Source organism: Aegilops tauschii, chromosome 2 (assembly GCF_002575655.3).
Source record: "Aegilops tauschii subsp. strangulata cultivar AL8/78 chromosome 2, Aet v6.0, whole genome shotgun sequence".
NCBI classification, from domain to species: Eukaryota; Viridiplantae; Streptophyta; class Magnoliopsida; order Poales; family Poaceae; genus Aegilops; species Aegilops tauschii.
The window spans coordinates 81,665,191-81,689,448 of record NC_053036.3 but is presented as its reverse complement, the minus strand read 5'-3'; the positions used below and the strand labels follow the sequence as shown (position 1 = coordinate 81,689,448).

Sequence of the window (24,258 nt, the reverse complement as noted above, 5' to 3'; positions counted from 1 at the left end):
ATGACGCATTTGGGACTATTTTTGCTCAACCAGGTTGGGTTGAGATGTGTATGTAATGCAATTACTGTTCACTACTGCAACCAAACACGCCCCATGTGTCCATATCCTTGTTCTGGGCCGCCATGACACGGCGAAGTGTGAGACGACCTCAGCTTCCGGTTGCAGCAGCTGAGCCGCGTCCTTCCAGTACATCCTTGAGGTAACGGTGGGGATGGTGGTGATGGTGCGCGGCTGTACTGGTGCAGTCACATGGGGCGTGTTTGGTTGCCCGCATGCAGCCCAACCAGGCCCGCGCGGGATGTGCGCGGCCTGTTTGGTTGCCTTGGGTGCATGCGGTTTGAGGCCCGCATGGACCTTAAAGCAGCCCGCAGCCTGGCCCGGCGGAAACTGCCGAATCGGCAGTTTCTCGCGAGCCTGGCTGGGCGCAGCCATGCGTGCGAGGTAGTTGCATGCCTCAGGCAGCGCGGGAGACGGAAGGGACGTCTCATAACTCGCCCCCACTCTCATGTCACCGCCCAGTTGCACTGTTCCCACCGCTCCCTCTCTCCCTCACCGTCCCTCCCTCTCCGTCCCTCCCTCTCCTCTCCTCCGATGGCTCCGCCTCGCCCACCGCCGCGCTGCCCTCTGACCCCCTTCGACCAGCGCATCGCCAGCATCCAGGAGCACTGGGTGGTCGGGCTGCAGAACTTGGGTAGGGACCTGGTGTCGGCGCTGCGAGCGCCGTCCCCCATCTGCTGCGGTCCACCACGAGCACCGGCCAATGCGGTGCCGGCCGTTCCAGCCCTTCCTGCTCCGCCGCAGATTCCAGACCTCGTGGTCCTGGGCTCGGCGCCGGCGCCGTTGACGGAGCTGCCGATTATTGGGACCCCATTGGGTAGGGGGGTTATCTTGACCCCCGTCCAAGGGTTTTCTCCTGTCGGCGGGCCGTCCTCCTCGACCTCCGGCGTGGCGATGAGCATGGGGCCGATGCCGCAGGCTGTCGCCAGGGCCGGCTCCTCCTCTGCTCCGCCACCTCTCTCCTTCCCGCCGGGTTTTTCACCCCGGCCTCAGTTCGCTGCGGCTGCGCGTGCTCCAGTGATTCAAACCCCCTCAATGCTTCCTCGTAGATGTAGATTAGGGGTTTATTTCTTAGGCATGTTCTAGTAGTTAGTGGATTCGATAGGATTAGATAGGATTCTAGCAGATCCGATTGGATGCGATCCCAATCGAATCCAATCGGACTGATCTGTTCTTGTTTTGTACAGTGTGTGTCCTAGGATAATTTTCTTGTGCTACTGGATCTGTGTTCATGCTAGTAGCTGTGTTCATGCTAGAATCCCCAATGGTAGTGTTCTTTGCTAGGATGTGTGCTCATGGTAGGGTCTTGCTAGGATGTGTGTTCATGCAAATGGCATGTTCATGTTCAAGCTAGGATCATGTTCATGTTGTTGTTCATGTTGCTAACATACATGTTCAAGCTAGGGTTTGTGTTGAATGTTATACGTGCATGTAGTAGGACCATTTTAGGATGCTACCAAATGTGCATGGCTGCACATGGGTGGTATTGGCACTTGCTATTGCTATTTTTAGATGTTTCCATGTTTAGGATAGTGCACTGCTGAGTGGTAGTTGCAGCAAAGCAGATGCCACTGATCAGTGGACTTGCCCAACAGCAAGTCCGATCAGTGCCACTGATTAGTGGCATTTACCCAACAACAAGTTTCATTGATAAGTGGCATTTGCCCATAGGCAAATGCCACTTATCAATCGCACTTGCTATTGGGCAAAATGCCACTTATCAATGGCACTTGCTATTGGGCAAGTCCACTGATTAGTGCCACTGATTAGTGGCATTTGCCTAACAGCAAGTGCCATTGATAAGTGGCATTTGCTCAAAGAATTTGTGCACTGATCAGTGGCATTTGCTCTTGGGCAAATGTCTCTGATCAGTGCCATTTTGCAAAGAGTTTGTGCACTAATACTTGTCATCTTACCTGACAAGATATTGAAGACTGATTGGGATGTGGCGGGAGGAGGAGCTCAGGTGGTGGCCGGAGCTGAGGGCGCCGAGGAATTCATCCCCATGAACAGGTGGCTCAGGACGGTGGACCTGCCTGGCAGGATCGCCTTCATGAGCATGCCTCGTTCAAGGGGACGATCTCCGAGGCAGGGCCACGAGGAGGGGGCCAGGGAGCCGCTGCGCTTCTACCAGCAGATCAAGGACAACGAGGACCTCTCCATGCTCGTCGTCCCTCGCAAGTTCGTGGAGGTGATGAACACCTGGCTGGTCATCAAGCGGCTCCCGCGCGTGGTCAGGCTGTCGGCGAACAAGCGGTGCGTGTTCTGGGTGTAGGTCCAGAACTTCGAGGGGCACATGGTGCTTGGCCGGGGCTGGAACTACTTCTGCCGCAGCCACCAGATCGTCCCCGGCGACCTCGTCATTGTGCGCATCTCAGGACTCAAACTGAAGATTCAGATCTACAACCACGACTCCTCGGTCATGTGCAGGTTTCGTTGCAGCAGGCACAATTGCGTTGGTAACATCGAGCATGCTATGTAGTTAAGTTAAGTAAGGTGTTAGTGTTGAACTTTTATGGTGTGTGGCGAGACTTGTGCTGGGAACTTGTTCATATTTTGGCCAGGAGCAGCACCCTGGCTTGGAGCAGGGAAGGAGGATGCTCCTGCTGTTAATCTAGACTTATGCTATGTAGTTAAGTAGTTTGCTGTCATTTCCTTGCTTGCTGTGTTTGATTTCATTTGGGTGCTTGCTTTGTTTGATCTTGCTGTTGTGCTGATCATGTGGTGGTAAGGCCACCACATTTGAATGGGGTGAGCAGAACACAAACGTTGTTTGCAACCAAACAGCTGAAGTTTGCATATGCTCACATCCTAAGCACAAAAAGGGCAACCAAACAACAGGGGGGTAAGTGCCCCTCCATGCGATGCAGGCAACCAAACAGGTTGCATGATACATCTCCAACGTATCTATAATTTATGAAGTATCCATGCTATTATATTATCCATCTTAGATGTTTTATATGCATTTATATGCTATTTTATATGATTTTTGGGACTAACCTATTAACCTAGAGCCCAGTGCCAATTTCTGTTTTCTCCTTGTTTTTGAATTTTGTAGAAAAGGAATACCAAACGGAGTCCAATTGACGTGCCAATTTTTTATGATTTTTTATGGACCAAAAGAAGACCACGGAGCATCGGAGTTGGGCCAGAAGAGTCCCGGGCTGCCCACGAGGGTGGGGGCGCGCCCACCCCCCTGGGCGCGTGGGCCTGCCTCGTGGACAGCTCAGGCACCTCCTTGACGTGAGACCGACGCCAAAAATTCCTATAAATACAGAAACCTCGGAAAATTAACCTAGATCGGGAGTTCCGCCGCCGCAAGCCTCTGTAGCCACGAGAAATCAATCTAGGCCCTCTTCGGCACCCTGCCGGAGGGGGCCATCATCACCGGAGGCCATGGAGGAGTATCCCGAAGAGGCCATCATCGCCATGAAGGCCAAGGACCAGAGGGAGAACCTTTCCCCATCCAGGGGGAGGCCATGGAGGAGGAAGCACAAGGGGGAAACCTCTCCTCCTCTCTCTTGGTGGCACCGGAGTGCCATCGAGAGGGGAATCATCGCCGCGGTGATCGTCTTCATCAACATCACCATCATCATCACCATCCTCATCTCTTTTACGCGGTCCACTCTCCCGCACCCCGCTGTAATCCCTACTTGAACATGGTGCTTTATGCCACATATTATGATCCAATGATGTGTTGCCATCCTATGATGTTTTGAGTAGATATCTTTTGTCTTTGGGTTGATTGATGATCTAGATTGGTATGAGTTATATGTTTTACTTTGATGCTGTCCTATGGTGCCCTCCGTGTCGCGCAAGCGTGAGGGGTTCCCGCTGTAGGGTGTTGCAATACGTTCATGATTCGCTTATAGTGGGTTGGTGAGTGACTGAAACACAAACCCGAGTAAGGGGGTTGTTGCGTATGGCAATAAAGAGGACTTGATGCTTTAATGCTATGGTAGGGTTTTACCTTAATGATCATTAGTAGTTGTGGATGCTTGCTAGAGTTCCAATCATAAGTGCATATGATCCAAGTAGAGAAAGTATGTTAGCTTATGCCTTTCCCTCATATGAAACTGCAATAGTGATCACCGGTCTTGTCAACGGTTGCCTAGGACAATTCCGCACACCGATCCACCATTATTCCACACTCGCTATTTATAATATTTATTATATATATTCTAACATTATGATAACAGCACCTATTTTCATATTTTATCTCTCTGATATCATGCAAAGTTATCCTCTTCATACGCACAACGTAGTTTTATTTTTCGTTGCTAGTTGGAAGCAAACGTTCGGTGTACGTAGAGTCGTATCAGTGGCAGATAGGGCTTGAGAGAATATTGATCTTACCTTTAGCTCCTTGTGGGTTCGAAACTCCATACTTATCACTTCCACCTTTGGAAATTGCTACGATGATTACCTGCACTTGGGGATTATCAAGCTCTTTTCTGGGCCGTTGCCGGGGAGCAATAGCGTGGGGTTGATATTCTCGTGTGTGCTTGTTTGCTTTCTTCACTAAGTAGATTTTGTTTTTCCTTTTTGTTTCTGTTTAGTTGTGGGTGAAACATACAAAAAAAATTAAAAGAATGAAAATACAAAAAAATTTACTTACCTTTCATGCCTAAAAAGTTTTTCAAAAAGAAAAGTGATTGGAAAGTTATGCATTGAAGAAGTGAGGGTCGACCTTGAGCACTTGTGTTCATGTTCACGGAAACAATGTAGAATTTTTCATGGAAGTTTCTCTGTAAATAATTATCCCCTTGTATATATCCATTGTATTATAAAAATAATGTGCCAAGTTTTGGTTCTAGGATGATTAGATTGCTTGTTTACTATGTGCAGAACAAAAACAGAAACTTTGGCTGTAGATCGTGATTTTACATTTTTTACTGGAAGGTCAAATGGGTCTGAAACTCCTTGCACATTACTTCTGTACAGATTGTTAAAATTTTCATATTTATTTCATAATTTTAGGAGTTACAGAAGTTTACTAAACTTCCAGATTACTACAGACTGTGCTATTTTTAACAGATTCTGTTTTTTCGCGTGTTGTTTGGTTATTTTGATGAATCTATGGCTAGTATCGGGGGGTATGAACCATAGAGAAGTTGGAATACAGTATTTTTAACACCAATTTAAATAAAGAATGAGTTCATTACAGTACCTTAAAGTGGTAGTTTGCTTTATTGCACTAACGGATCTCACAAAGTTCTTGTTAAAGTTTTGTGTGGATGAAGTGTTCGAAGATCGAGGAGCTATCAATATGAGAAGAATAAAGAGAGGCAAGAGTTCAAGCTTGGGGATGCCCAAGGCACCCCAAGTAAATATTTCAAAGGATACTCAAGCATCTAAGCTTGGGGATGCCCCGGTTGGCATCCCATCTTCCTTCTTCAACAATTATCGGTATACATTGGTTTTTGTTTTGTTCACATGATTTGTGTCCTTTGTGTTTTTGTTTTTCCTTGAAGAACCATGCTAGAATGAGATAGCGCTTCATTGATTTATAGAATACTTCATGTGCTTCACTTAAATCTTTTAAATATGATCTTATAGAATTGCTCTTTGTGCTTCACTTAAATCTTTTGAGTATGGTTTTGTAGAATGCTTCATGTGCTTCACTTATACATTTTGAGCTTGGATATTGGTTAGTCTATATTAATTGTAGAATGCTCCATGAACTTCACTTATATCTTTTGGAGTATGAATAAAACTATCATTTAAAGTGGGTTTGGAAGAGTGTCAACTTTAGGAATTAGTGATCCCACTATTTTGGAGGGTATTGAATCTTAATGTGATATTTATGAAAGTGGATCTGGAAGAGTGTCAACTTTAGCTAGTAATGATTCCACTATTTTGGAAGAGGTTCCAATTGAGTATGAGAACAAATTTGTTATCCATGATGCTACTGAAAATTATTATGAGGGAGGAATACATGCTTGTAGGAGTTGCAATAATATCAAGTTTCCTCTCTATGTGCTTAAAGATTTGAAGTTATACTTATTTTGCCTTCCTATGCTAGTTGATTCTTGTTCCCATAAGTTGTGTGCTCACAAAATCCCTAGGCATAGGAAGTTGGTTAGAACCAATTGTGCTAGTCATATTCTTCATGATGCTCTCTTTATGTTTCAATTCTTATCTTTTATGTGAGCATCATTGAAATCATCATGCCTAGCTAAAAGGCATTAAAGAAAAGCGCTTGTTGGGAGACAACCCAATATTTACCCTTACTATTTTTGTGTGTCTACATGATTAATCTACTGTAGTAATCATGTTTTATAGCTTTTGTTTCAATAAAGTGCCAAGTAAGACCTTTGGGAGGACTTGGGTGAAAGTTAATGTGATGTTGCTTTAAAAAACAGAAACTTTGCCCTCACGAGATTAGCTGTCATTTTTTACAGAAGAGTGATTTTGAGTTGATTCTTTTTGAAGAAGATTAATAGACAAATTCCTCACGTCCACCAATTTATTTCATAATTTTTGGAGTATCACAAGTATGATTTATGTTCAGATCATTACAGACTGTTCTGTTTCTGACAGATTCTGTTTTCATTGCATAGTTTGTTTGTTTTCTTATTTCTATGACTTATATTTCTCAATATAAATTGTAGAAATGATATGGTACAGTAGACATTGTGTGGGAACAATTATGAACCTTGTCTTAGACAGTACCAAAGTGGATGGTTTACTCTTTATCATACTAACCTATCTCTCGAAGTTTTGTTAAGTTTTGTGTGATTGAAGTTTTCAAGCTTTGGGTGAGATATCGATATGAGGAGAATAAGGAGTGGAAAGACCCTAAGCTTGGGGATGCCCAAGGTAACCCAAGGTAATATTCAAGGAAGACTCAAGTACCTAAGCTTGGGGATGCCCCGGAAGGCATCCCCTCTTTTGTCTTCAAAACTATCGATATACCTTACTCGGAGCTATATTTTTATTCGTCACATGATATGTGTTTTGCTTGGAGCGTATTTTCAATTTTACTTGCTGTTTGAATAAAATCATTGGATCTGAAATATTGAATGAAAAAGAATCCTCCCATGGCTAGTTAATTATTTGACTACTCAGTGTTCTTCACTCATATCTTTTGGAGTAGTTTGTCATTTACTCATGTGCTTCACGTATATCCTATGAGTAAATGGTTGAATAAATTGAATGTCATAAACCTAAATTTATATATGTTTCATATGCTTATAACATGGGGAGTAATGACTTCACACATAATAAGTATAGGTAGTAAACTTATTGAAAGTTAGCAAACGTAGAATTGGTCACTTGAACAATTCATGAAAGAATATCGAAGGAAGAGGGATTTCACATATAAATATACTATCTTGGACATCTTTTGTAATTGTGAGCACTCATTAAAATATGACATGCTAAAAGGTTGATGTTGGACAAGGAAGACGACGTAATGGGTTATGTTTTCTTATATCTGAAATAAAGTATATTGTTATGGATCGCCCAACACGTTGAGCTTGCCTTCCCCCCTCATGCTAGCCAAATTCTTTGCACTAAGTAGAGATACTACTTGTGCTTCCAAATACCCTTAAACCCGGTTTTGCCATGAGAGTCCACCATACCTACCTATGGATTGAGTAAGATCCTTCAAGTAAGTTGTCATCGGTGCAAGCAATAAAAATTGCTCTCTAAATATGTATGATTGATTAGTGTGGAGGAAATAAGCTTTATACGATCTTGTGATGTGGAAGAAATAAAAGCGACGGACTGCATAATAAAGGTCCATATCACAAGTGGCAATATAAAGTGACGTTCTTTTGCATTAAGATTTTGTGCATCCAACCATAAAAGCGCATAACAACCTCTGCTTCCCTCTGCGAAGTGCCTATCTTTTACTTTTATCTTCTACATTATGCAAGAGTCATGGTGATTTTCACCTTTCCTTTTTACATTTTATCCTTTGGCAAGCACATTGTGTTGGAAAGATTCTGATATATATATCCAATTGGATGTAAGGCATCATGAACTATTATTGTTGACATTACCCTTGAAGTAAAAGGTTGGGAGGCGAATCTATAAGCGCCTATCTTTCTCTGTGTCTGATTAAAACTTTGAACCCATAAATATCGCGTGAGTGTTAGCAATTGTGAAAGACTAAATGATAGTTGAGTATATGGAGTTTGCTCAATCAAAGCTCTGACATAGACTCTTCCTGAAAATAAGATGAACTGTAATTGTTTGATGACTGATAACACGGTTTGTTAGTTTTCAAGAAAGTTTATGATCTATACTTTAACATGTGAATAGCTTGTTACTTGATCATGAAAAGTTTTATGAGATGAGCTACTGTTATGACATATAATGATGCTAGAAAAACTGATTGGAATTATCATTGATCAAACTTAAGCACTTGCTAGCATTCACACTTCATACATTATTTCTTTCATCATTTACCTACTCGAGGACGAGCAGGAATTAAGCTTGGGGATGCTGATACATCTCCAACGTATCTATAATTTATGAAGTATTCATGCTATTATATTATCCATCTTAGATGTTTTATATGCATTTATATGCTATTTTATATGATTTTTCGGACTAACCTATTAACCTAGAGCCCAGTGCCAGTTTCTGTTTTCTCCTGGTTTTTGAATTTTGCAGAAAAGGAATACCAAACGGAGTCCAATTGACGTGCCAATTTTTGATGATTTTTTATGGACCAAAAGAAGACCACGGAGCATCAAAGTTGGGCCAGAAGAGTCCGGGGCTGCCCATGAGGGTGGGGGGTGCGCCCACCCCCCCGGGCGCGTGGGCCTGCCTCGTGGACAGCTCAGGCACCTCCTTGACGTGAGACCGACGCCAAAAATTCCTATAAATACAGAAACCTCGGAAAATTAACCTAGATCGGGAGTTCCGCCGCCGCAAGCCTCTGTAGCCACGAGAAATCAATCCAGGCCCTCTCCGGCACCCTGCCGGAGGGGGCCATCATCACCGGAGGCCATGGAGGAGTATCCCGGAGAGGCCATCATCGCCATGAAGGCCAAGGACCAGAGGGAGAACCTTTCCCCATCCAGGGGGGAGGCCATGGAGGAGGAAGCACAAGGGGGAGAACCTCTCCTCCTCTCTCTTGGTGGCACCGGAGTGCCATCGAGAGGGGAATCATCGCCGCGGTGATCGTCTTCATCAACATCACCATCATCATCACCATCCTCATCTCTTTTACGCGGTCCACTCTCCCGCACCCCGCTGTAATCCCTACTTGAACATGGTGCTTTATGCCACATATTATGATCCAATGATGTGTTGCCATCCTATGATGTTTTGAGTAGATATCTTTTGTCTTTGGGTTGATTGATGATCTAGATTGGTATGAGTTGTATGTTTTACTTTGATGCTGTCCTATGGTGCCCTCCGTTTCGCGCAAGCGTGAGGGGTTCCCGCTGTAGGGTGTTGCAATACGTTCATGATTCGCTTATAGTGGGTTGGTGAGTGACTGAAACACAAACCCGAGTAAGGGGGGTGTTGCGTATGGGAATAAAGAGGACTTGATGCTTTAATGCTATGGTTGGGTTTTACCTTAATGATCATTAGTAGTTGCGGATGCTTGCTAGAGTTCCAATCATAAGTGCATATGATCCAAGTAGAGAAAGTATGTTAGCTTATGCCTCTCCCTCATATTAAACTGCAATAGTGATCACCGGTCTTGTCAACGGTTGCCTAGGACAATTCCGCACACTGATCCACCATTATTCCACACTCGCTATTTATAATATTTATTATATATATTCTAACCTTATGATAACAACACCTATTTTCATATTTTAGCTCTCTGATATCATGCAAAGTTATCCTCTTCATACCCACAATGTAGTTTTATTTCTCGTTGCTAGTTGGAAGCAAACGTTCGGTGTACGTAGAGTCGTATCAGTGGCAGATAGGGCTTGAGAGAATATTGATCTTACCTTTAGCTCCTTGTGGGTTCGACACTCCATACTTATCACTTCCACCTTTGGAAATTGCTACGATGATTCCCTGCACTTGGGGATTATCATTGCATCTGCTGCATATAAGGCTGCATTTCAAGAACCAGGCTGGCTGAAGATGGACATGCAATGCAACTACTGTTGCAAACTGCAACCAAACACGCCCATGGTGAGGATACGTGGCTACAGTTCCGCCTCAGGAAGAGCTTCCAGATATAAAAGTATCTAGCTCCAGCTTAGGCACAAAGTGGTGTTTGCTTTGTTGGTTAACTCTTGTGGGTACCCAAAAATCTGAGCTCTACCAGGTGATTGAAACCTTCTTCTCCCCTCGCCAGTCTTATTTTCATTTTGGTATTTCTTTCTCCCTGCTGGCAAATGGGACCCAATCACCTGTAAGTTCATCTGTCAATATTTCTTCAAAACCATCTCCACGTCACACGAAAACCACCCAAAATGGTACAAAGGACTAAAGTTATCCAGTTTGAAAAATTGAGGGACTAAGTTTTGCTGGTTTTGAAGTCGAGGGACTATTTCTGTACTTTCGAGAGAAATGAGGGACGAAAAATATACTTCTCCCTTCCTAGTATGCATGATAGTTAGCCTTCGGAGTTTTGTCAATTTCTAATGCATTTGTGGTTTCCATGATAAACTTGTCTCTCGGTGTATACTCAAAATTTACAGAAGGAGTAAATTCATCGCTAATGTGCATAATACGGTAACACATAGTGTCTTATTAGGCCAGTATGAGTTTGGGAAGACAAACTCAAGGGAAACATTATTACACCACCACGTTCAAAGTACAGCTTAGTATTACACACAACCTCTTGGCCCGCCATAGAAGCACCCGGAATTAACAATAGGAGTGATAGAATAACATTTATTGTTGGATATAACAGTAGGCAAGTCCTTCATGATGGGGCTGCTCCTTCCATCCCGTTCAATGAGGCGCAAGTCAGTAAACGATGCCGCACGTCCCTTGCCACCAGGAAGGACGCCACTGCCCAATGGAGGAGTTGGAAGTGCCCTTTCTGCGAACACGAAGCCACCAAACGAGAACTGGTTTGCCTTTTTTGCCATGTTTGTGAACAATGACTTTGGGTAGTAGCCCACAGCCGTTGGGACGCCGTTGAAGCCATAGTACACCCACCAGTGTCCACTTTGGTCATCCTATCATAGATCATTATTCACAATTTAAGTAATATATCAAAATTAAGGAGTGCTTCGGTCCATGCCTCATAAAACAAAACAAAAAAAGCAATTTATTTTATCCACCATTTTTTGACCAAGACATGCCGGGTATTATTAATTAGTTGGCTGATCAGGGTGTCAGATCCATTTTACACCCTAGATCCAAATTAGAACCTATCTTTTGAAGGGAAATCAATCCAGAAGTAGTGTGATCTAGTGATGGCAAGCAACCGCTCCTAGTTACTTGCAGCTTAAGATGGGAAGTCATTTTTTAGAGCAGAAAGTTGGGAAGTCGTTCTTTCAAGAGATCAGAAACTTTAAGCAAGAGTAAGAGACTGACATGATAATTTTGAATGGGTTGTAGCGCAAAACGTTAGAATGGTTCGACAATTTTAAGACATGGTCTTGGATTCTAGAAAGAATATCGTGTGGAGTAAGCTACTTCGAGTCTCTGATCAAATTAGCTTCGTTTTGTCAGGACGCAACCGTGGGGATGTAGCAGCTGATGCTTTCACTATGAAGTTTTCTCTAGTGGTGGTGCTCATAAAAAATTTCATGTCAAATATAAGCAATCCGATATCCTTTGTTTAAGTCTAGCTTTTACTACAAACAACGAGTAGAACATTCCATAAAAAACAACAATACGCCTAGAACATTGTGTTAGAAGGTTTATAGAAAGAAATTTAATCACCGTTCATTTTTGCTTGGTATTCATGTAAGGCTTAAGACTTCAAAAATATAGCCACATATGTAGCATAACTGAGAAACAAGTTCTAACATAAATCTTACCTTCAACACTCGAAGCGTAACCTTTGAAGATGGATTTATGAGAGCTCCCGGAGTAACAGTAGCGCCGCTTGCTGCTATGAAACCGGGACAATCCATGTTGTAGCACCCAGTACTCTCATATCCATCCCTCTGTTACATGGATAATCATTCGTGCGCACATATGTATGTGAGCTTACTATCATAGGCAGATCCTTTCCTGGAAAGTAAAGTAATTCAAAACATCTATAGCATACCGTCCAGTAGGTAAATAAATGAGGATGAGAGTCACCATATTTTTCTGGAGCAATCTAAAATGAAGAGATACAAGTTAGAAAAAACATTAAATCACCTATTAAAAGTAACAAAAAGTAAGGGTGTACCACAAACAACCCCATAAATGGAAAATATAACCCAATAGTGTTCTTTATAGTTTGACAAAAATACGTAGTTAGGTCCCTTAGAAAAACTTAGCTAGCTTTCTAAGGAGTCTCATTTGAGGTCTAAAACAATTATAAACACCAACAAATTAGGAACTCGTGTGAATAAAGAAGTTTTCTTACATGTCATCCAACACTAACTCCATTATAGCTTGATTTACGTCCATCTCCACTGTGGCCAACCCAAATTCCACTGCGAGTTAATTGACCACGTTTTAGCTCATGGCCGTACACATCAGTGATGACATGAAATCCATAGTAGCTAGCATCAGGGCCTCCCCATGAGTCATGCGTTTCATACTGCATGGTGAACACATCCAAATTTATAACACGGGAAATAAGAAAGTACCAGAGCAAACATGCATCTATATCATCTAGAAATATGTATATATAGCTATGAAACAACTCTTCCATAGTTCCGTTCAGCCCTTCGCCACAAAGAAACAAGAGTTCCCAACGAAAAAAATCATGGAATTATTAGTTGATCTTAGATTAGAATGTGTTAAAGATAATAAATTTAATGGATAGCTTACTTATCTACTGTATGTGGTCGAATCATTACATGGTTTTCAAAACATTAGGAGTAACATGTGTGTTTGCATTTCTCTTTCAACATTTTCTTTGGAACATTTATGTTATATATTGTACAAACAACAAAACTCACATTCTTATATAAACCGAGAACCAATTTACTACATGCATCCCTAGTGATATGATTAGGAGTGTGGTCGTCTGTAGGCCGAGCTCCATGGAAGCCCTTATCCCCACCCCTCCAACATTGCTTTGAGATTTGTGCTAGCCAACTAATTTATTACTTGAAAGTTTCTCTTTTTTGTTTCTCTAAAATGAAACAACATATATACTTCAAACTTTGCAAGTAAAACAAACTTTAGAACTTTAATGTGTGGAAAAACTTTCGGATTTTTTTGGTCCAACAAAAATATACAAAATGAGATTTTTTTTTCTGAGTAAAAAAGTTATAAGTATTTATGGCATAAAAAACAAAAGTTTTTCCTATATTGTAGTTAGATCGTTTTGTTGTCGAGCAAAGTTTGAAGTACATATGTTTATTTGTTGGGGATAAACAAAAAAAGAAGGCAAAATTGACTGCACGGACAACAATGTAGAAAATGGGTGGCTAGATAAGGTGTGCCATAGAGCCTGAGCTCCACCACAACTTTCCCTATGATTAGCAAGGAAGTACATAAAGATGCAAAATTAACTAAAAATATTACATAAGCCACCACCATATCTATATCAAAGGTAAAAGTGTGGGTTCTTTACAAAGCTTGTCAGTTTACAACTACAATAAACAAAAATCAATGAAAAAAGTATTACAAAACACATGAAGAACTACAATTAGTACTAAGTAAAATCTTGAAGTGTAAATCAACACATACATTTAGATGAAACACCTATAACCCAGGGCTAAATGAAAATGACTTTCAATACAATAAGTCAAGATAAACTCACATATAGTACACCCGATGAATTATTTCCTTGTCCGGAAAATTTTGCCTCGAGGGAATTTGACTTCAGGCTTGGCAACCTCCGTTTGGCTAAACTATATACCATATCTTGTTGCAGTGAATTATTACCCTTCAAGGTGAAATATAAGATGTACATCAAACATGAAAATTTTGATGTTGATGGTGCACATACACTGGTGCATGTGCTTGGACATAATAGTATTGAACTAGGAAGCTATTGTCATGAACTAATGAAGGTTCTACATACTAGATGACTGAAACATAACTAATACCACATTTCAATGAACAATGCTGACTACAAATATGGTTTGGTGGTGGATTTCAGTGATATGTATAGGTGAACGCAAATCATTTCACATCTAGTTAGTTTCCACGCAGATCTACATACTCTAGGTAAAGATTAATTTCAAGTAGTTACTATTCTTTCTTTGCATCCATCCTACTACCATTGCTATTAGCAAACGAGCGTGCTATAGTGGTTGAAGGAGCCAACTTAATAATAATTGACTAATATAGATAGGTAAGAAAAACACATAAAATGTGACAACAGATCATAACAAGTTCTGGTTACCAAGGGTAACTATGTACTTGACGTATTTTTGTTGTTGCTAGTTCCCTTCTCTCCCCCTCCCTATAAAATACAATTGTAATGATAAACCTTACTGGCTGTGTAAGCAGTCTAATTAAATTTGTTCAGGGTGGGCTAACACCCCCTAGGATTTTCAAAGAAACTATGTACTTAGGCTAAATACCACTCATTTGATCTTAAAAAGCCAATAGGGCACCACACCTCACACTTCCTTCACCTCCAACCCCGAAAGAAAGATGGGAAATATAGGAACCAAAGAACGTGATATGTTGGTAATATTAGATGGGGATTGTCTTAGAGTCCCCCCCTTTCGACATGAGGTTTCCTACTGTGGCCAGGGAAGCAACATCATGGTAGCACCTATATGACCCATTAAAATTTTAGTTCCTTGTAGATCCATGTTCCCATCACTCCCTAGCCTATATTTAACACCACCATACATCCGTATTATTTCTCTAAAAATACACAACTTAGTATTAGAAAAAAACTCACTAGAGAAAACAAGATTTGGCACGCCAGCAGTAATAACAACCCTCACAAGCACATAAAGTTCTATGAAATAGTATTGTATAAACATTTACCTCTTGAAGAACAGGGTATAGTCGAACACCCCTGTTCGAATGTGCAAGAAGAAATATAAATACATACATTGTTTGTAGGAATAAACTAAGTTTGGCCATTTTGGGATGCTTGAGGACGAAGAGCACAATCTTCTCGGTGGAACCCCCTATATATAGATCTATGTGTGTGTATGGTAGGTACACATAGGGTGTCCTTAATGAAGATTTAGTAGTGGTACAAAATATCCGGATCCTCCTAAGAAAATATTTATTCATTGATATGTTCAATCATGCATATTAATACTTATTCTATCTTTTGCAAGGATAATATATATACACGCATATCTTACATCTTTACATAAACAAATTAATTGTATAGGTGTAATTTTTCTATATTAAAAATAATATATCTGCAAGAAATTAATAGACACTCTAGAGAGGTATGCACATGAGGTAAATGAAAAAGATATGAATGCGTTATGTTGCTACACGTAGGCGGGTACTAATAAGTATAGTGCGAATCCTCACAATTATAGTAGTGGACACCACATGCCATTGTTCCATGCATGTGTCATGTAAGTAAATATGAGAACACTAAAGCTTTAAATGTACAACCCAAATCGATATACGGTATTAAATACAATAGATATATTATATATTATCACAAGCAGTACCATTTGTAATAGTATGAAGGGTGGAGAGGAGCACCACCGCATATCTGGCAAGGGAAAGGAGAAGTGGTGCGAACAGTCTCCTGGCCCTAATTGGTTCCATCGATGGGTTGCACACTACTCACACAAGCTAAATGGGAAACATTTAGGATAGTAAAACTGAACCTTTCCCTCTCCGCTCAAGCGTTGTGTGTTTCTATCCGTCTATTTTTGTGCATGGGTGTCCAAAGTCGTCTGAACTGTGGGTCAGCTATCCTAAGGGGTTGCTTTTCCATGGGCCGAAATGGAGCTCGTTGGTTCGCTGGGCCTTCATCAACCTCTTCCAGCCCATTTAACTGAATAGACTTCCGCTTGTGTAAGTCCATCCAAGGACCTCATGTTTGGCGCTCTCTGCACAACTTAACACTGCTGGCGCCCATGCGTGACATGAAGCGGGCCCGTCCATTGAACATGAAGATTGGCTGACTGTTTTGCTTGTTCCGCTCCTATAAAAAAGCGATCATTGCGCTCGCTCAATCTGGAGATCTCGTGGTTGACCTGCTGACTGCAGGAAAATGTTCATAAAAATGAAAAAGAATAGTGAAGTTGAAAAGAATTCATAATTTTTTTGAAAAAAAATCCCAAACTTAAAAAAGTTCACAAATTTGAAAAAGTTCATATAAAATGTGAAAAGTATAGTGAAGTTGAAAAGAATTCATTTTTTTGAAAAAAATCCCAAACTTAAAAAAGTTCACAAATTTGAAATTGTTGCTTACGCCGCCCCTAGCTGATGCTCCCGGAAAGGATGGAACACCAGAAGAAGTTGTTGCTTACGCTGCTCGTAGTGATGACTATGATTCAGTCCAATGCCCCATGTTAACTTGCATGGATCCTGAACTAGAGAAGCGTTTTGAATGATCCACTACGCAATTCATAATTGGGCCACTGGAAGTTCTGTACAAGAAACAGGCAAGGACCAACATTTTGAATTAACCAAGGCCCTGATTGAATGTAAAATGAAAGAGGGTTCCTCAATGAGTGAGCATATAGTGAAGCTTGTTGGCTATGTTGATAGACTGGCTTCTCTGGAATTTGGAATTCCGTGACACTCGGTACATATATTGTGCTTGCTTCACTCTCGCCATCTTGCGATGGCTTTATCATGAATTACAACATGAATGGGATGGAGAAAAGTGCAAACAAGTTGTTTGCTATGCTCAAAACTGCGGAAGCTAGAATGTAGAAGAGCAAGATAGTGTTGATGGTCAACAAGACCACCAGTTTCAAGAAGAAGGGCAAGTCCAAGAAGGAGAAATCTACTAAAGCCGGTAAGAACGAGTCTCATGGTTTATTCATGATGAATCTTGAAGTCTATGATTTATAACATTAAAAGCTAGGCGTCTTGAGAAGACTGATAAAGCACTTGTGTGTGGCACTGCTAGATTATGTCGGATAATTGATCTTCATAAGAGATGAAGTCTAAAAGATTTAGATTTGACTGAATACATTAAGATGTATAAAGTCTGATGGATATAACAGGGCGCGGTAAATATTTATATACTTCACCAAAGATATGAGTAAATATGATTTACTTGATATTTGAAAAGGTTCAAAATTCAGGATAAAAATATATTGTCATTATGACAAAAGATATACATAATTCTTCTATCACGAAGCGATAATTCTAAGACATAAGTTTAGCAAGTAATTGAAATTGTGGAATTATTATTACGGATATGCTCTGATGAAAATTTTGGGGTTAAATAATGAAATAACAAATATATGCACTAAACGGATGCACCATCTAAAAGTTTGATAAAACTATAAAGAGTTATAGAATATTTTAGACCAAATGCTTGATTGTAGGTTTTGTGTTGCTCTTACAAAATTCAAAATACAAAATTTTGTCGGAATATAAGTTTATCGAGATTTTTTTCATTAAAGGAGTTAGTGCGAGGATTATACATATTTTTTGAGATTATTGAATCTTCGGCTCAAGTTAAAACAAGACTAAATCGGAAAGGTTCTGGAATAAGCTTGTCTACAAAACTAAGCAAATAATCTACTACATGAGATGTCGAAGATTCAGCTGTAAACGAAATGCAAAGGTTAGGAAAAGATTTTCAAATCTACTGAATATTTCATCTTATCAGAAGATGAAACCTATGCACTACAAGGAAGAGTGGTGAAGCCCAACCAGAGATATATTACTTAAATCATTAAAATCCAAAGTGAAGTCCATATACGAAGAACAAGTTTCTGAAACCTTCAGAAGGTGTATAAATGGATCTTCAGATGTTCATGGATAATGATCCTAAAAGTTTTACAAAAGAGATTTGTAGAAAAGGAAGAATTGATCTGATCAAATCTTCATTTTAGTATCAATACTAAAAGTATAAATGGATTACAATGATGAGTGTTATTTATAACAAACAAGACTGTTTTGAAAAGGTTTTAAAAAGGATGTATAAGATACAATTAAAAGTTTTGTCAGGAATACCGAGATGATATATTTCGAGTCATGAGTATGATTTGGAGTAATATATATAAAATAGCTAGAATTTGATAAAATAAATCAGATAATTTAAAATTTATCAAAGATCTTGTGAATTGAAGAAGTTTAGTGGGAGCTTTATGGCTTTTCTGATTTTACATATGTATGACGCATATCTTGATCAGAAATGATATTAGCACAAAATATTAAAATCATGTTTCTCAAAGGACTTAGAAATATTAGATGCTAATCTATAGAGATAGATTGAGAAACATCTGATTATGCTAAGACATGTACTGTGACAATGTATTAAAGAAGTTTAAAAAGAGGAAATTGTTTTCTCAAAAAGGTCACATAGCATAGAAATGTGCAAAATCAATAGTTGATAAGCATGTGTGGTCAAATGGAGTTCAATTCACCTCAAGAATTGAATTCATTATATATATGCTATCAAATGTACAAAGGCATATGTTTCATAAATACTAATCATTAATTATAAATACCATGGCGATTCTAGAAGAAATACACTAGGGTTATTAGTTAAAGATTGAGCACCTCAATTGGACAAAAGGTTTTGACTACTTGTCCTTAGAGGAAATGAAGAAATTGTTGTAAGTTGTTACACAAATTTTGAAATAACTTTCAAAAGGGTATATAAATTGTGGATCTATAAATGATATAAATTGAAACTTGAGAAGTTTTTAAATAGTATAATATGGATCAATAAGTGTTTATTGATAAATTATGATGTAGTTCCAAAGTGGATATTGACTATATGGAGATATAGTGTCACTATAGAATGGTCTATATGGAGATATAGTGTTAACCATTAAAGTAACAAAAGGAATTACACAATAGAACCAGGTATCACCGACAAAAATTGGAACTTGAAGAATATCAGACCCGATGACGAAGACTCTACCACTAGCAAAGCATGGACAACATAGTATAGCCATGGGTATTACACAAAACATGCAACTAGATTATTGACTCTACTGCAAGTGGGAGACTGTTGGAAATATGCCCTACAGGTAATAATATTTGTATTACTATATTTCCATATTCATAATTATAGAGTTTATATTCTATGCTATAACTGTCATGAGCCCGGAATATGCGAGTTAGTAGAAAACTCATATGCACGTGTGGAATGATAAACGATTAAATAAAAGGTTCCTAGTCTTGCCTCTAGGACTAGCTCAAGTGTTGTTGGTGATCGCGTTTTCCTTATCTTAGGATATCGTTAAGTGTAACGATAGTCCTAAAATAACATTGAGATTATGACGTTGGGAGAATGATCATATTGAACTGACCCAATCTTGTTTGTTATGAATTGAGTTAACATCATCCGCATTCAGCTATAATAACATGGAGTGTTAATGTGTGATATTTCTCATTAGACCATGATAGTATCGTGATCACTTCTTACTGTACGGTGAGCTTTAGGGTTGCTCAAACATCACCTTTAAAACGGTGATCATAACGACAACTTACGGGTTCATCGGAAAGTTTGACAAGTGGCCGGATAGTTCAAGAGTGTGATTTGCTCATCCGACAATGGAGAGATATTATTAGGGCCCTCTCGATGTGACGACATCGATCATCGTCTTGCCAGACACGCATTACTTCGTCATGGGGATGCCGGAACACAATAACGAGAAAGAAGAACAAACCGGCAATGAGGACTTCGGTATAATGAGCATGGTGATTACTAGGGAGAATACCGATACATCCCGGTTTTTGTGAAGTATAGCAAAGCAAAGGGAACAACACATGATAACCAAAGGTTCACTTAAATATCATTTGTGTACTCATAGTGACTGATACAGATGTCCACGGTCCTGCTGCCGGTCATTGACCGAACGGTTTCGTTCATGTGTATGAGTTACCGAACCTACGGGGTAAAAAGCTTAAGGCAATCACGATATGCTGAGTGTTAGTAGGATGAGAGTCATGAGAATATATTTATGGAATTATTTCATGAATATTCAGAATAGTTCTGAGAGGATCCGGAAGTGTTTCAGGGTCACATGAAGGGTTTCCGTGAATATCGGGTCCTCTCAGAACTATTCTGAATCTAGAAGTGTTTCAAGTGATCCGGAAGTGTTTCTGAGAGGATCCAGAAGTGTTTCGGGATCCAGAAGTGTTTCTGTTGGTGTTTGGCTGAGTGCATCTTAGTTATGCAAAGGCTGGGTGTTAACATCTTGGGAGCATATGTTCCCTAATGAACAGTAAATTCAAAATAAATATTAAATAAAATTTAAAAATTCTGAAATTTTTCATAGATGTTCTTGTTAGTGTAACAAGAGTGCTTGCCAATTTTTACTATTTAGTGTTCTATCTACGTAGTTACTATTGAAACCATGAGAATACAGTGTGATGTCTTTCTGGACATACATCACCTGTTTACATAAATGGTATTTCGTATAGACCATAGAGAATTACACATAATTTAGTTGGAAGGAAAATAGGCAATTGCAATTGTATATGGTCCAAAATAGATTGCACATTTGCAAGTAGAAGAAAAACGGAGAAGAGGTAATAGTAATCTGACCTTGCAGCTACTTCTTGATTATTATTCAACGAGGTAAATACACCGGGAGTCATATAAGTTGCATGCGAGGGTTAGCTTGATGCACAAACTTGCAAAATACATGTTTTTGATCATCAAACTTGCACGGTTGTTCATATATGGTCACATTTCGCGTACGCGGGTGTATCCGTGGCCTACTTGGAATGCCAGCATGACTGTTGGAAATATGCCCTAGAGGCAATAATAAAATGGTTATTATTGTATTTCCTTGTTCATGATAATTGTCTATTGTTCATGCCATAATTGTATTAACTGGAAACCGTAATACATGTGTGAATACATAGACCACAACATGTCCCTAGTAAGCCTCTAGTTGACTAGCTCGTTGATCAATAGATGGCTATGGTTTCCTAACCATGGACATTGGATGTCATTGATAACGGGATCACATCATTAGGAGAATGATGTGATGGACAAGACCCAATCCTAAGCATAGCACAAGATCGTGTAGTTCGTTTGCTAAGAGCTTTTCTAATGTCAAGTATCATTTCCTTAGACCATGAGATTGTGCAACTCCCGGATACCGTAGGAATGCTTTGGGTGTACCAAACGTCACAACGTAACTGGGTGGCTATAAAGGTGCACTACAGGTATCTCCGAAAGTGTCTGTTGGGTTGGCACGAATCGAGACTGGGATTTGTCACTCCGTATGACGGAGAGGTATCTCTGGGCCCACTCGGTAATGCATCATCATAATGAGCTCAATGTGACTAATGAGTTAGCCACGGGATCATGCGTTACGGAACGAGTAAAGAGACTTGCCGGTAACGAGATTGAACGAGGTATTGGGATACCGACGATCGAACCTCGGGCAAGTAACATACCGATAGACAAAGGAAATTGTATACGGGATTGATTGAATCCCCGACATCGTGGTTCATCCGATGAGATCATCGTGGAACATGTGGGAGCCAATATGGGTATCCAGATCCCGCTATTGGTTATTGGCCGGAGAGGTGTCTCGGTCATGTCTGCATGGTTCCCGAACCCGTAGGGTCTACACACTTAAGGTTCGGTGACGCTAGAGTTGTTATGGGAAATAGTATGTGGTTACCGAAGGTTGTTCGGAGTCCCGGATGAGATCCCGGACATGACGAGGAGCTCCGGAATGGTCCGGAGGTGAAGATTGGTATATTGGACGAAGGGTATTGGAGTCCGGAATTGTTCCAGGGGTACCAGGCTATGGCCAGCATGTCCGAAAGGGGTTTCAGAGGCCCCGACAAGCGTTGGGGGGCCTTATGGGCCAAGGGGAAGGGGCAAACCAGCCCACTAAGGGGCTGTGCGCCCCTCCCAACCCCTCTCACGTAACCTGTAACGCCCGGATAATTAAGCTACGGTAATCTTTGCTAATGATGCCATGTCATCGCTTTTACTGTTGCTAGGTCCCACGTTGATTCTAACCGATTCGAAATTCAAGTTTAAAATATGGTCAAACAATAAAAGTTTTCAAATGTCAAATCTAAAATGTGCAACTGTGGTAAATAATTCATAAGTATTGTTGGTGCAGAAACCAAATTTTTATAAAATGTTTTAAGTGCTCAAAATTAATGAAAACAGTAGCTAAAACAATTAGTTAGATGCCTTTTCTTATTTTATAAATTAGCAAACTATTTTATTTAGGACTAGAACTTTTTGTGGCAGAGGTATAAATAGTAAAATAATTTAGAAACTACTTTTGTATTTTAACTAACTAAAGTATTGTGGGAATTAAATAAACATGTAAAAAGAAAATAAAAGAAAACAGAAATAAAACAAAGCCCCCTCCCTTGGGCCACCCGGCCCATCTATCTAGCAGGCCTGCACAGCCCAGCCCAACACCCCCTGTTTTCCCCTTCCTCCCGCTACAGAAGCACACGGTACCGTGGCGGCCATCCACGGCGCCATGGCCGCGGTGGCAACCATCGGCGCCCCATCCCGCCTATTTTAGCCGACCCCGGCGCCCCCTTCTCCCCCCTGGAACCCTAACCCTCTTTCCCTTCTCCCTCGCGCCACCTTCTTCCTCCTCGCGCAGACCCGAGCATAGACGACGCCACGCCGTCTCCGTCTTCGCGCCCAGGAGCCACGCCGAGTCGCGTAGAGATGTCGAGGAGCCGCGCCACCCTTGACTTCGTTCTCTACGCGCATGGATTCGAGCTGGACCTCACCGAGCTACGGGATCGAGCATCTTCTCCAGCTTCGGCCGCCGCCGCTGCATCTCGTCGATCTGTACCACTACGACCACCCCCCCATCGCTATCGAGCTGCTCGTCTGCACCACTGTGAGCACCGTTGCAGATCCCCTCTCTACTTGACCCCTAGTTTCCCTACCATAACCACCGTGCCCGTGCGTGAGGCCGTCGGATGCTCGTGCTCCTGCACGCCTCTGGTCGCTACCACCGCGCCCACTACTCGCCCGCATCGCCCCGCTGCTGCCGCCTCTTCCTGCCGCCTGCTGCTGCCCGCTTCGCCGAGCCCCGCACTGCTCGCCGCCCCTGCTGCAGTCGCCGGCGCCCATCGCCGGCGCTGCGCCCGCCGCTCGCCGGCTCCCGTCCGCAGCGCCGCGGCGCCTGGAGCTCCGCTCCCTGGCCCCGCCTGCCGCCCCGCGCGCCGCCGCCTGGCAGCGCCCACCTCCGGCCGCCGCTGGCCGCGCCCGCCGATGCCCCGCCCGCCGATGCCCCGCCCGCCGTGGCTGCTGGCCTTGGCCATGGCTCTGGCCGATGGCGCCGTCGGCTCCCTGCGTGTGTGTGCGTGCGTTATGTGTGCGTGCGGTCTGTGTGTGTGCGTGTGTGTATTAGGTTAGCCTAGGATTAGATTAGTACTAAACTAGTCTACAGCAAATGACATGTGGGGCCTCCCATTGATTAGATTAAAGAAAATCAAATTAGAATTGTTAAGACACTGACATGTGGGACCCCCTGGCCCCGTTTACCAGTCAATGGGTCAACGTTGACTGCTGGCTGGGCAGTCAATGGAGCCCACTGATCAGCCTCTATGCACTGATGGGTGCACTGCACCAGGTGCACCCAGCCCTTTTGTTTTTTTATCTTTCTATTTAATTTAATTGAAATAAATCCAGAAAATATTTTAAAACTTTGAAAATTCATAGAAAATAAACCGTAATTCGGATGAAAATGTTTTCTACATGAAAGTTGCTCAGAACGACGAGACGAATCCGAATCCGCGGTCCGTTCATCTGTCACATGCCCCTAGCATGCTGAACATGGAACATTCCCCCTCCGGTCACCTGTCCGACACAGGTCCGGAACCGGGAAAACATTCCCGGTTGAATTCCCTCCTCACCTTTATCGTGTAGCCATACGTTAGGTCACACCCGGCACAACATATTGCCATGTTATGCTTTGTGATGCTATGTTTGCTTTATATTTACAGTTTCTTCCCCCTCTTCTGTCCGGTAGACCCCGAGACCGATGTTGCCCCTGTGATCGACTACGTCGACGACGACCCTCCTTGTCTGAGCAACCAGGCAAGCCCCCCCCCCTTGATCAC

At 41.6% G+C, this 24,258-nt stretch overlaps 1 long non-coding RNA gene across 1 annotated transcript; it reads right to left on the bottom strand.

Annotated features, from left to right (window-relative positions):
* Positions 1-10,712: 10,712 nt before the first annotated feature.
* Positions 10,713-15,191, bottom strand: LOC120974969 (uncharacterized). Its single transcript, XR_005770614.3, has 6 exons — positions 15,058-15,191; positions 13,871-13,996; positions 12,521-12,697; positions 12,215-12,268; positions 11,982-12,110; positions 10,713-11,171 (listed from the first exon to the last, which is right to left on the bottom strand). It is a non-coding gene; the product is annotated as an uncharacterized lncRNA (long non-coding RNA).
* Between the last annotated feature and the right edge of the window lie 9,067 nt (positions 15,192-24,258).